The 18,704-nt window shown below is 33.8% G+C and overlaps 1 protein-coding gene across 1 annotated transcript in view; it reads right to left on the bottom strand.

Moving 5' to 3' along the window:
- The window catches only part of ADGRL2 (adhesion G protein-coupled receptor L2), a 272,704-nt gene that overhangs the window by 210,822 nt on the left and 43,178 nt on the right, over positions 1–18,704 (bottom strand). Inside the window, exon 2 of the mRNA XM_014788315.2 lies at positions 9,786–9,827. The gene's annotated coding sequence lies outside the window, so the exon portion shown is untranslated. The remainder of the gene's footprint in view (positions 1–9,785; positions 9,828–18,704) is intronic.

Consider the following 18,704-nt stretch of genomic DNA (forward strand, 5'->3'; position numbering starts at 1 on the left):
TAGCCCACATACCTATAGATTCTGATTCAATAGATATGGTCTGAGGCCTGAAAATCTGTTATTAAAAATGCTAGCCAAAATTCTGATGCATAGCCAGGTATAAGAAGCATATACTGGGGATATAAAGAGAGTATAGAGTAAACTTTGTTCTCAACAAATTCACAGTCTAGTGGGCCTGCTGGCCTGACTATGAATGCTTGAATTAGAATGATGAGAAGCTGAGGGTTATTGGAATATTTCGAGTAATAAAAACAAAGCCAAAACTAAGGTAGTAATTGTGGGAACAGAGAGTAGAGCAGACATTTGAAAGACTTTTTATGAGTAGATTTGACAGACAAGGTTGTTTGTTCTGAAAACTCTCTCCCTATCTTGTAGATGACTGTCTTCTCCTTATGTCTTCACATGGTCTTTCTCTGTGTGTGTCTGTGTCCTGATCTCTTCTTACAAAGATGCCAGACATTTTGGATTAGGGCTCACCCCAATGACCTCATTTGACCCTAATAACCTCTTGAAGACTATCTGCAAATACAGTCACATTCTGAGGTACTGGGGGTTTGGACTTCAACACATGAATTTTGGGGGGACACAATTCAGCCCATAACACCTCACTAGAAAATAAATTGAAATGGACCAGCAGGGTCCTTGACATAGGATAAAATGCTCAAAAATTGTTATGTTTTTCCCTTAAATTTCAGTCCCTTCCTTTCTACTTAGACCATGTAAAATCACAAGTAGAAAGTAACTGGAAAATATTACATCCAGGAAGGGCTTCTTGACGGAATCCCTCTAGATACCAGAAGTTTAGTTGTCAAAATACTAGTGGTCCTAAACTTAGTCATAAGGAATAATCTTGGGTAATCTTTCTTACTTTGACCTGCCTCAGGAGTAAACCAGAGGGAAGAGGTACATTCTGGTCAAGGCGGTGCTTCAAAAGAACTCACCCAGGAACTCTTCACAATTCCCTTCCATTGTGGTGGAAAAGGTATTAAAGGTATTATTCACCTATTGCCTTCTATGACTATCAGCATGCAGGGAAACCATCTCAGAATTTAATTTTCTTTTTATAAGTGTAGTTATCAGGACTGTTTTGGTTGCAAGTTACAGAAACAACTCAAATAAGCTTTAGCAAAGGCAATTTATTGGTTCATGGATCCCTCGAAAGTTTAATAACTGGAATTAAGGCTCAGAATCAGCCTTCCTTGGGATCCATCAACCAATATATTCTCCTTTTGCCAAAGAGTCTGTTCCATAATTCCAGGTTAAAAAATTACAAGGACAGAGTACGATTGGCTCAGCTTTGGCCAAGTGCCCAATATAAGACCAATCAAGGGCTCAAGGTTAAGTGAGAACATAATTCCTTTCTAAAAATTTTCAAAACATAAATTGTAAAGATGTTTGAAAGTCCTTCAGAGTTTGAGTGAAAATATCATGCTGCACAAATAAATGATATTCTAATTATTTAATCATTTTGAGTTTTTAACTAAATGGAATCTGTCTACAAAAATATTACAGTTTGAAAAAAAGATTCTATATTATAGCCATCAATATATGTTTTGGTATTTTTAGTCTAATACAACATTTACAATCTTACCTTTTTATTTAAGTTAAACGTAAAAGTACCTATTCTTATTTCTCCTTTTTTTGTTTGCTGAAGTTCTTATAGCTTGGTAGATAAATGTCATAATCAAATTCCATTTCAGTGTAATTAGGTTTAGCTTACAAGTTAAACTTGACTATATTATCAATTTCTAACTTTATAGAAAAGAAGGGTTTACATATTATTTATGAGGAAATTAAATGCTAAAAAGAGAAAATATTTTTGAATACAGTTTTATGTGCAACAAAGAATGAGAATAAAAGAGGACAACAAAGAATGAAAATGGTAATTCCAATGTTTGAAGTCTTTGTGTGTCTGATTCTGCTTTTTATCTTTTTTCACGTGATTCTTCTTATTCCCCCCCCCCTTTATTTTACAGTGTGTTTGTGATTTCTGATTGTGGCCTTATATTCATGGAATTTTATCTGTTAAATTCTTGGAGGGATGGAATAAAGTTGGGCCCTCCAGAGGGAATTTTCTTTTGATTCTGCCAGGCACAAAAGGCACAACTAGTGACCAGTTTAAACTAAATTCTTAATGTGGAGTCTGTAGACCGCTGAGATTGTGTGAATTCTTGCTGGAAACACAGTAAGATTGGTTTGTGATTATGAATTTTCAAGGGAGAATGTTTTTCTCTTTAGTTTTTTTTAACATGCAAGACTGCAATTTTTCTTGCAGTCCTCTGTGGGATGGATTTATTTGTGGATCAGGTTAATGATGAGGGTATATCCATTTGGCATCCCAGCACTAAGCCCTGGGCTTTGTCACTTTTCCCCTGTGCCAGCAAGGACGTGAAAAGTGAAATTCATGTTCACCCCATTCAGTAAATGTCCTTAAGGTGAGAGATCTTTCAGTTCTCAGCAACCCTTTGTGAGAAAAATCATAATGTCCTCTAAATTAATGTTGGAAAAAACCCTTGATAAAATTCAACATCCATCAAAGATAAAAAATCAAAGCAAACTAGAAATGAAAGGAAAATTTCTTAACTTGATAAAAGATATCTACAAAAAACCTACAACTTAGTGATGAAATGTTCAAAGCATTTTCCTTTAAAAATCAGGAGAAAACAAAATTGTCTACTATCACAATTTCTGTATAATACTGAAATAGAGGTCTAGTTGGTGGAGTACACAAGAAAGAAATGAAAGTATAAGAACTGGAAAGGAAGATATAAAACCGACATTACTCACAGAAGATATGATTGTTTACATAGGAAATCCAAGAGAGAATACAGATAAATTATGAGAATTAATAAGAAAATTTAGAAGGCTTGCTGGATAAAATAAAAATACAAAAATTATTTGTATTTCCACGTACCAGAAGCAAACATTAGAAACTCTCACTTTACAAAAGAAATCATTAAAAAGATATAATTTAAAAATATTTTATAAAAAAGTATTTAGAGATAAATCTAACAAATTTATAGGAGAAATAAAACCTTTTTAAAAAATATTATAGAAAATCTAAACAAATGGAAAAGTAAACCATATTCCTGGATTGGAACACTAAAAGTTATAATACAAGTGTGAGTTCCCTTCAGACTGATTTGTAGATTTCAACAAATTTCAGTCAAGTTTTGTGTGTGTGTAGGAAGGGGCAGTGACAAGCTTTTTCCAAGACTTACACGGAAGAGAAAAGGGCCATGGGAGCCAAAATACTCTTGGAGAAGAACAAATAGAGGATTTTAAAGTTATTATTAAATGATAATAATTTTAGCAGTGTAAGATTGGTGAAAGGATAGACAAATTGACCAATAAAATAAAACAGAGAGCCAAAAATTAGATCGTAAATATATGGAAACTTGATTCATGAAGAGGGTAGCTTTGAAGACCAGTGGGGAAAGTATAAACTATTCCATACATGGTACTAAGACTATAGTTTCTATTTTTTTAAATTTAATTTTACCTCACACCATACAGAGAAATTTCAAATGGATTAAAGACTTAATGTAAAAAGCAAAATGTTAAGACACTTAGAAGATAAAGGGTAAGATTTCTTAAGTAGGAAATGTAAGATATAAGCAAAACTGGAAAGTTTGCTAAGTTTAACTGCATTAAGATTAAGAGTTGTGTTCATAAAAGGGCACCTTAAAGAATTGAAAAGATAGCCCACCAACTAGAAAAAGACATTTGTCACACAAATAAAGAGCAATGGATTAGTATGGATATTGTCTACAATTCAGTTTTTAAAAATTGGTTAAAAAGAATTGGTACCTCATTGAACAGGAAACACTAATTATCAGTAAATTGAGAAAAGATGCACAATCTCATTAGTAATCAAGGAATTGAAAATTGAAACTATGAGTTTTTATTTCATATTCACAAAATTGATAAAAAATGTTAAAGTGTCTGACAATATTAAGTGCTAACAAGAATACAGAGCTATTGGAACATTTATCTTTACACTCCTGATAGGAGCATAAAATTGATACTTTGTACAACAATTAGGAATTACCTAATAAATTTGAAATTTTCCATACTCTGTCTCAGCAATTCATTTTGAAACATATATTCTAGAGCAGAGTTTCTCAATTTTTCATTATTTGGATTGTAGGCCAGATAATTCTTTGTTGTGGGGGCTTTCCTGTGCCTCATAAGATGTTTAGAGCATCTCTGGCCTCTACCTGCTAGAAACAAGTAACATCCTCCAAGTTATGACAACCAAAAATATTTCCACACATTGCCAAATATTCCCTGGCAGTAAAATCCCTCCAGGTTAAGAACTCTTGCCCTAGAGAAATTTTTTTACATATCTACTTATACATCTTCAAGAATGTTTATAGCAGCACTATGTGTAGTAGTAAAAAACAGAAACAAGAAACTGGAAGCAACCCAAATATTCATCAACCTTAATGAAGACAAGTAAATTATGTCATACAATGGAATACTATACAACAGTGTAAACTAATGAATTATGGTTATGTGCTGCAAATGGTTGAAACTCAAGAACCTAATGTTTAATGGAAAAGTCACAAATACATATATTTTCATTTATATATTATTGGAAACATGTAAACATACAATAAATATGTTTAGGGATGCAAATACATGAGGTAAAATTACCAGGAGAAGCAAGGGATACAGAAAATTTAGGATAATGTTTAGCTCTGATTGAAGAAAAGGATAAGCAATTGTAGAAGGGTACACAGAGAGCTTGAAAGATCACAAGAGACTCGAGTATTCATGATTTGTTATTTCTTATTATGTATTAAAAGTTTTATTTTTTAGCTACTAAATAGTAAAAAGCTTTTTTTTTTTTTTTGGTGAAGAAGATTCACCCTGAGCTAACATCTGTTGCCAATCTTCCCCTTTTTTTGCTTGAGGAATATTGTCTCTTAGCTAACATCCGTGACAGTCTTCCTCTATTTTGTACGTGGGTCACCGCCACAGCATGGCTGACGAGTGGTGGAAGTCCGTGCCCTGGATCCGAACCCACCAACCCCGGCCACTGAAGAGGAGCATGAGGAACTTAACCACTACACCATGGGGCCAGCCCCGAAAAAAGCATTTTTAAAAGGAAACACTATTTTAACCTTATAATCTGTGTAAAACAATTCAATAACACACAAGAAGTATCTTTTTATTTATTTAATAATTTTGATTTGTATATTTGAACTTATATAAAGTAATAAATCATTTCAAAAGCGAACTTAGGATATTGCTTAGAAAGTTGGGAGGTTAAAACTAAAATGGATTAACCACTCATCAAGAAAGACTATCTTCAAAGACAACGGCTACTAACAGATAACATATTCAACCACCTGCTTTCAAAGCAGAGCTTTTTTTAAAAAAAACAGGATAATCTAGTGGCAGCAATCAGTGCACAGAGGGAACTCCCTCTCGTAAAAAGCCCATCAGTTGTTTTTTGCTAATTAAGATGAATATTGTTCCTGTGAAATGAACCAAAAAGTTGCATGAAACCGGAAATCCCATAAGAGATCTATAATCTTCAGGAATAATTGCATACAATTTTAATTGAAGGAAAAGGAGAGGACTGTTTTTATCTTTGCTTTTTCAAAATCTTAGAAGTAATCAACCTGTTGGCCAATTAACAATGCTTTGATATTACTATCATCTGACCTAAAAATTGACATTTGATTTATTGGAAACAGTTGTGGAATTTTAAAAGATAAATGGAAAAATGACTACTGGCTATAGTTAACTCCAGTATAGAACTTTTGTCATTAATGAAATAAAGTAACAAATTTTTATTAATGTTCTCAGAATAAAAGTTCATTTAATTGTTGTTGATTGAAGATTAGATGCTTTGACTATTCACAGAAATATGCATTCAGTCTTTGTTCATTAAGTATAGCCAGAATTGGGAACGAGAGGGAGATACATTTTCTTCAAGTGCAGATTAATTACATTGAGAAATTTGCTTTATTTATCTCTAATCTCTAATCCAAGTTTTAGAAAATCTTGGTAATGCTGAAGATTTATTTTATTTTAAAGTTCAGTTTTAATAGATACATGTCAACAAAATATGTATTTACATTTCAATTCAGTTCACATAATAATTCAGAACTTTGGCTGCATACTTAAATTTGCACTCTTACAAATCAGAAAGGAATAGTTGGAATGAGCAGATGTTTTATTTATCTAATAATTTGTTACATTGACCCTGATCTTGGTTATGGACAGGAGGTTAATTTTGCTTATTTTCTTTCTAAAATATCATTATATGTTAGTTGTACTAAAAATGTTACAGATTGAATATGAAAAAAGAAATTTATGAATTAAAAATTTTGATTCCCCAATATATCAGATTAGCATCTTGGCAGAATAAACCTATTAGAAATATACATTTCCATATACAAATGGAATTTGTCTCCCTACTCTTTATAAAAGGCTGATGCTAGATTTTCTCTGACACACCACTTACAGTGTTATCTCATTCAAAGCAAAGTGAGAAAATTTGTTACATTTTTAAGTACATTTTCAAAATAGTAATATGGAAAGAATATTATCAAAATACACAATATATAATCCCTCCATTTACATGATATAGTTTGGGTGAGACTTTCAATATATTTGCAAATGAATGAAATTTACCCTTTTAATTAAGACCTTTTTCATTCTAACAACTCCAAATCTCACAATACTATGTTCTCTAGAGTCAGTTTAAGGATATATCATTTTATTGCAAAATTCTAGGGCTAGAAAGGAGTTTAGATTTTATCAGCAATCTTCCAGGGGCTGGCCTGGTGGTATAGAGGTTAAGTTCATGAGTTCCACTTCGGAGACCCAGGGTTCGCCAGTTCAGATCCTGGGCACGGACCTACTCACCACTCATCAAGCCATGCTGAGGCGGCATCCCACACAGAAGAGCTACAACTCTACAACTGTAATACACAACTATGTACTGTGGCTTTGAGGAGAAAAAAGAAAAAAAAAAAATAGGAAGATTGGAAACAGATGTCAGTGCAGGGCCAATCTACGTCAAAAAAAAAAAATCTTCCAGTATAACCCCCTTATTTAACAGATCAGGATTTTTTTTTTTTTTATTTTTTTTGTGGGGAAGACCAGCCCTGAGCTAACATCTGATGCCAATCATCTTCTTTTTTGCTGAGGAAGACTGGCCCTGGACTAAAATCCATGCCCATCTTCCTCTACTTTATATGGGACGCCGCCACAGCATGGCTTAACAAGTGGACCTTTGGTGCACGCCCGGGATCCGAACTGGTGAACCCCTGGGCCACCGCAGTGGAGTGTGCACACTTAACTGCTTGCGCCACCAGGCCGGCCCCAGATCAGGAATTTTAAACCCAAGTCTATGATATATCTTACTCAAAATCATATGGCTAGTCTTTGGTACCTTAATCATACTGCTGGTGAACAGGTGGGAACCAGCCTAACTTTTCAATGCATTCCTGTCTTATTCCTCTCAGCTTTTATAGCATCCCTTCTGGTTTGTGAGCTAGACAATCAGAGCACTAATTCTGTTTTAATTTTATGTAAACTGAGAGAAAGGGGGATAGAAATGAGGATTTGGAAAGCATCAATGTGAACAGTATTAGATGCTTACAAGAGCACCTTTTTTCCCCCCCTAAATTTCTTCTAAAATCATTGGACCATTTTCATTAAATTTATTGGATACATGAGCTATAACTACAATTTATACTATGTACTAGTTTTCACTGTGTAATAAATTACTCTTGAGAAGAAATCTTTAATTTCAAAAATATTCTATTAGTTGCACTATTTTTTATGTTTACTATGAATAAATTATTTATTAATATTATTTTAGGTTAAAAGCAATGCTTGTGCAACATTTCTTTATATTTTCCTTGTTGTCTATTATACTTTATTTTCTTTTAATCTTGGACCTTAAAATAATTCTGCACATTAAAGTTGCAAAGATGAGAGTAGGTTGTAGATGGGTAAATTGCACAGATTTTAGATTGAAGTTTTCTGTTACTATTGAGTAGTTTGATCTACTAACTAAAAAGTGTGAGTTTATTTTAAAAGTTTTGCCTTCATGTTTTAGCCTTTTCCTAGATAGACCTTTTCTTCTTCTGAAAAAAGTTCATAAAATACCAAATTCTTGTGTACTAAAAACCAATGTAAAGATGCAGATCTTTTTCTTTTCTTTTCTTTTTGCAGGGGAAGATTCACCCTAAGCTAGCATCTGTTGCCAATTTTCCTCATTTTTTTTTCCTTCCTTTTTCCACCCCAAAGCCCCAGTGCATAGTTGTGTATAGTTGTAAGTTCTTTTGGTTCTTCTATGTGAGCCGCTGCCACAGCGTGGCTACTGACAGACGAGTGGTGTGGTTCTGTGCCAGGGAACTGAACCCGGGCCACCGAAGCAGAGCGTGCTGAACTTTAACTGCTAGACCATCAGGGCTGGCTCCACATCTTTTCATTTTAGTTTTAAAATGTTTATTTTTTCACACATATGTATGCATTCTAGGAGTACTTTTGTATTGAAGTACAATTAATAAAAGTAATAGCTTAACCCTTACTTTAAATCCCTCATTGTTTTATTTTTTACTCAATTAGATTAGGTGGAAGGATTATTTTTTTTAAATCATATAAGATCATTTTGATTATGCTATTGGCACAAAGAGGTATTTCTGCAATTTTATATATACGTATTTCATTAATATAAATATACTGTTTTGAATAGCCTATTATTCAAATAATGTTTTTTTTCTGATTATAAGAATAATACATATTGATAATAGGAAATTCAGAAAATAAGGAAGGAATGAAGACTATTAAACTACCTGTATTTCTACTGTTTTGTGTGCCTTTTGTCAGGCCCTTTTCTAAGCCTACCATAGGATCCCCATTCTCTCTCTTAATCCACAAGCACGCATGCACACAACATATAGTGTAGGTATTTTGTGCCCTGCTTTTTCACTTAACATGGCACTTTTTGATGATTGGTTCATTTCAATGTGACTTTTTTCTACAGTGAGAAATTCTTTCTTTTTATAGGGAATACCCAAGAACGACTGGAAGAAAAAAAACTTCATAGGAGACAGTAACAACTTGCTGAGAAATGTCATTTTACATTGACCTTTTCTATTCAATAAGATTAATTTTTATTGTTATTTGAATTGTAAAGAGGTTTTGATTATGACCATAACTAAGTATTACCTTTTTAAGTCGTAAAAACATAAAGACAGCAAAACTGTATGTTTAAAAAAAATTGTACAGTAACTAGCCTGCCTAGGAGAAGTTATGATATATGCTCTTAGAAAACAAACATTTTTAAATTCACAGATGCTGCAAAGCCCTGGTCAAACATAAATTACAATGTTTTTATGTAACAGTAAAAATTCCAAAGGACTCTTACTCACTCACTCTCAATATGTATCACAGATATGCTTTTTCTTTCTGCTCATAGAATATATGCCACATTTATTTCTATATCTGTGTATTTTTTTAAATAAATTACCCAGAAAACAAAATGTTCAATACACTATGTTCAACACTCTGTTCCAACAGAGAAAGCAAAAACCTTATATTCCCTCTGAAGAGGCTGTAGCATATTTGATGAGAATTTTGGAATGCTTATAGAATTTGAATGCAGCATCCACTTATTTCAAGAGTATAAGCTACCTTATAATTATCAGATCATTCAATGCATTTAGCAAATGATACTCCACTTTTAACATAACAATTCACTTTTTCTTGTTTGTGTTCAGTACTATCAAATATAGAAAGAACTCTTTACTTACCATTCTGGGAAAGATGAAATTTATCATTGTGCCATAAATACCCTGGAAAGCAAAGAAAATAAATATTATTATTTATTATATCTCCATCCACAGGGATCCTAACTGCCAAATGTAATGCATCAGCAGCAAAACAAAAATGAGGTAAATCTATTGCAGGAAACACAAATCAGTGTTCTAAGAATTCTTGAACGTGTATTACATGCCTTTGGACAGAGCTACCTAAGGATTAAGCAATTGTTGTGATAAGTACTTTCAAAGTCAGGAATAAAACATTTTATTTTCCCCAAATAAATATTATAAGATTAAGAGAATATTGTCAATAGATTTTTTTTTCCTTCTCCCCTTTAGCTCTGTTGAATTTTTCATTCAGATGGGACAGCTATACCTGAAACTCTTTAAGGGAAAATTGAGGGGCATTCTACTTTCTTGAAGTCAACATTAATGCCCATTACATCTATTTATATGTAAATAAAGTCCCTGTTTGGAATCTTGAACTGAAAACTTGATGTAGGAACTGAGAAACAAAATTAGGAGTCCAGACTCCTACTTTTCTCTACAACATAAAAGATAGTAAAGAACTACTCATTTTCTTATTGTTTTCTGTTGATTAAAAGGAAGGTTTTAATTGCATCACATGGTAAGAATTAGAAAATTGTATTTTGAAAAGGTATTTGTTTTTGAATGTATTGTGTTCTTTAAAATTTTTTAATTAACATTTACTTTCACATTTAATAATTTAGTACAAAATAACCTTTCTTAGTGTCAATAGTTCTAATATAAAGGAACAAGTCAGGATGTAAGAAAATATGCTTTTATCATATCCCAATAATTAATGTTTTTAAGTATTGGTCGTGTTCTGTTCCATCATTTTCTGTTCCTTTATGATTTTTTTTAAATATCATGATCTTAATTCAGAGAAAAACACACTGAGTTCATCTCCCTCTACCAAAACTAGATGATGGCTAAGGAAATTTTAATAGACAACGTATGCAGAAAAGGAATTTGCTTGAATTTTTGGATACTGACATTTCAGACCCTTCAATATTATTTTTGAATGAAGTAATTTTGAATAAAAATTATAATGTGTTAATGTAACTTGACATCATTATTTCCAAGAAAGATAATGTTTCTGTAAATGAAAACTAGCTAAAATTTGAAATGGCAAATGTTGATGTTCACAAAATGTACTGATTTTTTGCTGGAGAATAAAGTTAAGATTTGAAGGGTATCCTACTTAGATTTTCACATAGAGAATATCTTATTTTTTAGACATTTTTACTCTTAAAGAACATTTGGGTAGTAAATATGGAAGTCTGAAATTCTATAATGATTCAGGAATTCTCCCCATGAGTGTAGTTTCTTTTAAGGAAACTATTTTTAATATTTAATCATAAATATTAATAATTTATCAAAATTTTGTATTTATTGATTTTTTAAATGAAAGATTTTAATGGAAAAAGTTTTAAACTTAGAATACTTTATTATATGTAGTGCTTATTCCTAAAGAATTATTAATACTACTTATGCTATTACAACTCATGTTTATAATTTCTGAAATGCTAAAAAAAAAAATCAAAGTATTTTTAAGCACCAGCTCCTGAAGAGGGCAGCACGTTCTAGATATTATTGAATTCCAAGCTCATATATGACAGCTTTGGCTTTAGTATACTTTTTAAGAACTACAGGAAAAAAATTGGATATATTCATAGATGTCTCGTCCCATGATACAATAAGCCAGCAGAAATTCTAGGCAGCTGCAGACCAAGGTCAAAATTGTATTTGATTATTAAAAGAGAACATTCAAATTAGACACCTAAAGCAATGTGTTTAGAAAGGGAACAACAAAATACTAGTAAGTTGAGGAATGTGTTTTATCTTAAAACTGTAGATAACTTTTCCTATTGGCAGTGCATTGACTGTCAAAACTACTAAAGGGGTTAGATTTAATTATCTCACTTCTTGCACATTTCATCTCAATTGCTATGGCAACATTCAGTTGCCTCAGCAGCAATGCACACTTTAATCAGATATTTCCTCCTCATTTCTTTATGAGCCAAAACTGTGTAGTCAAATTTACAACCAACTCCTGATGAATCTGATAATGCTTCCTACAATTTAATGGGCAACTTGCCTCCACCCACACATATAAATATTTTCAGAGAGGCTTGTAACTATTGGACAAGTATAAGACTTGGTAAGAATATACATTTGGACTTTACTACTTCATTGTTTTTTTTGTTTTTTGTTTTTGCTATTTCTGCCACTATTCCTTTATTAGAAGTTTTTCACCAATTCAAAACTCACTCTAGCAAGTTACTACCATGGGTAACCTGACCTCAGCAGGAGAGCCAAAGAGTAAAGGAAATAACCTCCAACATTCAATTGTCGACTCTTCTCACCAAGCCTATTGAATTATTTACTTTTTATCTGAATATACTTTGAATTGGCACATCAAAGAGCCTTTTTCTATTTCTTGAAAGCAGGTAAGAGAAGGAAAGAAAATAATTGGAGACAAAGCTAAAGCTGATATACGAGGAAAAGTGTAGAGTATTAGTCTTCATTGGAGGGCCAAGCATGAAGAAAATTTGGTCAAGCTTCAGTAATACAGCAATGTTAATGAGAAGTAAAAGCATGATGCATTAAATTGTTGATGTCAGTTGGGTGAATGTTAACCATCTCCATTGTTGGATAAATCATCACTTTAGCATTTTGCAAAAGTCTACAGAAACTTTTGAGGGCATAAAAGGAATATTTAAACTGTCTTCAAATCTGATTTAAAGTGTTAGCTTATTATATTTTCATAAATGTTTGGAATTTTGGAAATAGTAACTATATTTTAATTTGATACTGTGTAACAATTTTTTTTAAAAAGTGTAATTAAGAAGCAAAGTGATCTAAGGTCTTCCTAACAATTTTAGTGGCTGCTAAAATTTGTATTTAGATAGCAAACATTTTATCCTGAAGTTGTGATAGTTCTCTGGTGAGAAATTTTACACCAGTAGTTGACAGTAATATTTCAGCATGATTTTTCAATCACCACTTAGTAGTATCCAGTAAATTTTCATTAATGGAGGCAACCAAAAAGATGCTTTCTGTAGCTGGGTCTACCAGTCTGACATTTTAATAGCAATTTCTAGATTGTATCTTATGTATTACAGACCACTAAATATGGCAGTCAATCAAAACTCAAGCATAAAAAAGATTATTTAAAATACAGTCTTACAGATATTTGGTGAGGAAGATTAGCTCTGAGCTAACATCTGTTGCCAATCCTCCTCTTTTTGCTGAGGAAGATTGGCCCCGGGCTAACATCCATGCCCACCTTCCTCTACTGTACATGTGGGACGCCTGCCACAGCATGGCTTAATAAGTGGTTCACCTGGAATCCAAACCTGTGAACCCTGGGCTGCCAAAGCAGAGCGTGCAAACTTAACCACTATGCCACTGGGCTGGCCCCAAAATACAGTCTTATATATTTTTAACTTTAATTGAGCTGATTATTAGCAGACTATGTTCAAAATGTGGTTATTGAAAAGCTGACTTCTCATTAATGATGAAGTTTGGAAGCCGTATATACTTAGGAGTAGCTAAAGGAATAGGAGTTTAACTAAAAAGAGAAACCTCTATAGGAGGGGAAAGATAGAACCTATCTTCAGATATTTGAAGGACTTCTTATGCAAAGGAGACCGTGAGCGTCTGAGAAAACTAAGACAAATGGTAGAAGTTCCAGAAAAGTGGATTCTCGCTCTATGTAAAGAAAACTTAATTAGAATTACTTAAACAATGGCACAAGCTGTGACGCAGCAAGTTCCTTGCCTAGGCATATTCCATGAACCGTTTGCATACCAACTCTTTATTTTCTGTTGCTTGAATTCTCGGACAACATTGTAGAAAATGTGGTAGAACCACTCCACAAATTTAGATCTGGGAGTTCAGATGACTCACTTCTTAATGAATTTTTCAAGTACTACTAGTGCTTTATGTTGGTATGGAAACCTAGCAATGATCCGAAAACAGCATGTTCAGCAGCCAGTTTGCAAATCCTACCCTGGAGAAATGGTCTAAATAAGAAAAACAAACAGTTCTTAGTGAAGATTTATCTAAAGCCTCCAAGGAGACATGTAAATTGGTCCTAATTGGCATTCTTTCAAGAACCTCAGTAGATGCCAGGGAGCGAGGAGAGCTGAAGAATGGGTTCCCCTTTCAGTCTTGATGTGGCTCTTCTACCTACAGCTGGGGTGCTGCCAGGCAACGCGTATGCCCCTGACTATGTTAGCCTTGTTCTCTGGATGAAAGGAAGATTTTGGCACTATCTTCAAACTCTATATTCACTTAAGAAACAATAATTGCTCAATTAAGGATCAAGAGCTTTCCTTCTGTACCCAGAGAAATTAAAAGTTGAAGGGAATATTGCACATCACGTGGGAATGCTCACCTTCAGCAAGATTGCTGAATAAGATAAAAGAAAGTTGTAACCAATTTGAAGATAATAAAAGTAAGGAAACTACTGATCTTGAGTCAAAGTAATGTGCACTTTTTGTGTAACACCAGATCCTATAAGGTTCTAGTTTATGTTAGTTGGAAATAGTCTTTTTACTTAGTTTGGTTTTGAAGTTTCCTTGTGTGATCCCACTCTCAAATCATACTGAAGGAACCAAGGGGCTCACAAAAGATCTTGCATAATGTCTAACTTTAACATTCTCCAGTGCTGTTGTTTGGAGCACGAGATCTTTTGGAAGAATGGCTCTCTTCCAGAAGCACCTGTATCTATCTACAGAGCTGAGAAGTGGTTTTGCAACAAGAAAAGCTAACTTTTATTTTTACTCTCAAAGAATATGGGATGTTACATACTTCATTAAATATTTTATCTCCCCTGCCCCTCCAGGCCTCTTCAAAATAAACCTTTACTTTAACTTACATTGTTTAAAATTCCACCTGCCGAGGTTTTGCTGGCAAATGGTCTTAAAACTTGTTTCCAAAATGCTCACCCACAAAAGCTTTTACTAGCCAATTCCATTTGGTTGGCTGTGCTCCAACACAGTGTCTGGTGAACACAAACATTAGCTGTAGAAAAACAGAAACTTCCATGGCACCCTGGAGGAACTTTTTGATCCAGAAGACACTACTAGTAAACCAAAGTGTCATTGCAAATTCATGAACGTTTCCTTATGTCATGAATAGCAGTAGGAGGACAGGGCTGCATTTGTGCAATGATTGTTCCATGTGTGTAAACCTAGTCCCCAACTTGAGATCAAAGACTGTCTTCAATCAACAAGTATTTATTTAATGCCTACCATGTCTAAACTTAAGGAGTCAGAAAAGGATAAATGGGAGCTCTTTTAAAATTCTGATGTTTGTTAAATGAATAAAGAAAGACATATTACTGGCCTATAAAAAAAAGCTTACAATCATCTATAGGGTTATGAACTTAACATGAAACAATTAAAGCACTCTGTCTTGTCTCTGTCAATTAAAATGTTTGATCTATGTCATGCCACAAAAGGTTTCAATTTCAAGAACATTACTTCCTTCATTTAAGTAGTTTTAGCAAAGCAGAAGCACAAATCATGTAGCTTTATCCATGGTCCTGCACCCCTACATCTATGCACTTGCACTTCTTGCCTGTGGAGCTTAAGGTATCTCTACTGAGCCATTGTTGTCTGATTGTGAGCTTAATGAGGGCAGGGCAAGTCTGCATTCTGGCCTGTGCAACAGTGCCTGGTAAACAATTAGAAGCATTCAGAAAATGATTATTCAATGAATAATGAATGAATAATAAATAAGAGGAATAAAATGGTGTTGATCTAAATTCAAGAAATATTCAGCAAGGTTAGTGTGGCTTGAAACCGTCTTAGTTTGGAAGAAGATGTGATTTTTCACTGGGCCTTCGAGAATGGATGGGATTTAGATAGTAAGTGGGAAGGAAATAAAGTGTTTCTAGTGGTAGTTAAGAACATAAGTAAAGGGATTGCTTTGGATGCAAAGATGTTAATGAAAGGATTTAATTCTTGATGGGACCATGGGTTGTTATGGGTTAGTGATTTTGTTTAGTTTAGATTAATGGATATTGTAAAGGAGTGTTTCTCAAACTTCAATTTGCATACCTGGGGATCTTGTCACACTGCAGACTCTTGAAGGTCTGCATTGAGGTGTGAGATTATCTGTTTCTAACAAGTTCCCAGGTGATGTTGGTGCTGATGCTAAACTCTGAATTGCAAGACTGTGGAGGATCCTTAAAGCTAGATAGGGTCATATGGGCTTGAAAAAGCAGGCATTTGAGAACTACTCTATGTTCTCTGGCAGTTATGGCATGATGAAAATTGCATTTAGGAAGATTAGTGTATCAGCCTCATGAAAACTATGCTAAAGAAGAGAGAATGTGGATATAGAAAAACCAGCTGGGAGGCTGTCAGACTTTATCTGCGTATTTCACAGCTTTGGTGCTCAATTACCTATTGATTGATTGGTTTGTGTGGACATGGTCAATTCGAAAGCACTTTCTCAGTGGAATAATTGTGGGCCCACTGGTTTTTGAAAACAGGTCAAGTTTAGGTAAAACACATGGGGAATCCATGAATGCTCTTCCCCTTCTCTCTATCTGCAAAAACTGTGTTCATTCTTTTTTTTAAATTTTTTGTTTATCTCAGTAACATTGGTTTATAACAGTGTATGAATTTCAGGTGTACATCATTATACTTCTATTTCTGCATAGATTACATCATGTTCACCACCCAAATACTAATTGCAACCCATCACCACACACATGTGCCGAATTATCCCTTTCGCCCTCCTCCCTCCCCCCTTCCCCTCTGGTAACCACCAATCCAATCTCTGTCTCTTTGTGTTTGTTTATTGTTGTTATTGTATTCATTCTTAAAAAGACTTGAAAATGTTAACTCTTCTGTTCTTATCATGCTATAAAATTGTAATTATGTTCTCACATGTATCTCTCAAACTCTGATCTTATTATATCATAATGATAATAATAATAATAGTTAGCAATAGTAGTACAACTTGTGTTTTGAGTGCTTATTAGTAGTGCCAAGGAAATTGCTAAGTTTCATAATTAAATCTTTATAACAATGCTGTGAGGAATACTGCTATTATTATCCCCAGTTTTACAAATAAAAAAAAATAAGAGTACTTGCATGCCCTAATGTAATGTCAGGTCCATACCAATAAATAACTTAACCAGAGAATGCTCAATCAAAATGTGTTCTAAGAATCACTGATTTCTATTTTTGCTTGAGATCTTTGTCTTTGTTCCTTGATCTCCAATAATTATAATAATGGCTAAGAATTAGTTGGTGTAGCCTACGTCCCAGGTAGTACTTTAAGCAATTTTCATGTGTTGTCTCATTTAATGCTATAATAATCCTATGATTTGGGTGTTATTTTACTCTCACTTTATATGTGAAGAAAATGAGGTGCAAAAGGATTAAATAACTTGTCTAAGTTTCCATAGCTGTAGAGCAGGAGAACTGTATTTTAAACCCACTCCATTGGGTTGCTGACCTTAGCCTAAGTTGTCCTTAGTAACATGGAATTCTGAGTGTTTTATTAAATGAACACCATAAATTTCTTCAAATCATAATATTTGTGAAAAGTTAATTTTCTCACAAATTAAGATTAACAAAGACTCTGTGAAGTCCAAGAAGGCTTATTGTTGTTTCTTGGCCTCTGCCGGCACCCCACAATGCCTCATTAGGAGAAACTCCCTGCAGCTGGCAGACATTTACAGATGAGGCAAAATCTTGTCGATGCAAGGCCAGCAAATCTCAGATAACCTGGGGCCCCCATATGCCTCGCCTCTCCAGCCGTACTCCAAACCCCTCATACCACAACTCAATTCCACAAAAGAATAAAGAGTATTCCCCAAGATAGGGAAAGACATATTCAAAAGATAGTCTACTTTAAACTTTTTTTGACTTTAGAGAAAGGTAGTCCACCTCTGTGATCCCTTGCTAGTAACAGGAGTAATAATGACAATCTTCTAGATATCTTAAGTACCATATATGATAAAAATTGTTACTTGATTAACCAGCTAAACTAGCAATCATCAGGGCTGGCCCTGTGGTGTAGTGGTTAAGTTCGGTGCCCTCCACTTTGGCGGCCCTTATTCGTGGGTTCGAATCCCAGGCACGGACCTACACCATTCGTCAGCCATGCTGTCGCAGCAACCCACATTCAAAATAGAGGATGATTGGCACAGATGTTAGCTCAGAGTGAATCTTCCTCAGCAAAATAAAATAAGATAAAATAAGTAAACTAGCAATCAAATACAAGTAGAATATTTCATTTAATCCACTAAAAAGCCTAATATTCTAATCTAAAATTTTAATATTTACATTCTAAATTGACAAATTTGATATTGCAATGTCATAATTTCTGAAATTATCTACTTTCATATTTTGTTTTAAAGAAAATCATCTAATTTTCCCAAATACACCAATATACTTTTGAGCAGATCCATCTTTGATAGTATGTTCAACACTCACTCCATAAATTTACTTGCTGTTCTGATTTTGGCTGTGTCTGTTGCACACCGAGACAATGATGACACTGGATAGATGCAGTGATATCTACACACCATCCTAGGCTTCTCCTCATGCATGGCCTGCATGGCCTGTTCTTGCTGGAATTCACTTCAAGTTTACACAGGGAGGGAACATTGTAATATATTATTTGGGATGCTACTTGAAAATAGTTGTATTATAGCAATGTAAGTAAATATAAAAATGTTACTTGTCCACATATTATTTCCACTAAGTTTTCTGCCCATAGGGAAATATCATAATTTTCTGTTTAGATAATAGTCATTGATATTTTAATACCTATTGTAGATGTTTGGCTCCTTCCTATAAAGCATATAAAGAGGCCTTTAATATAAAACAAAACAAAACAGAAAACCATCATTAC

This window comes from Ceratotherium simum, chromosome 2 (assembly GCF_057802395.1).
Source record: "Ceratotherium simum simum isolate JZ-2026a chromosome 2, ASM5780239v1, whole genome shotgun sequence".
Lineage (NCBI taxonomy): Eukaryota > Metazoa > Chordata > Mammalia > Perissodactyla > Rhinocerotidae > Ceratotherium > Ceratotherium simum.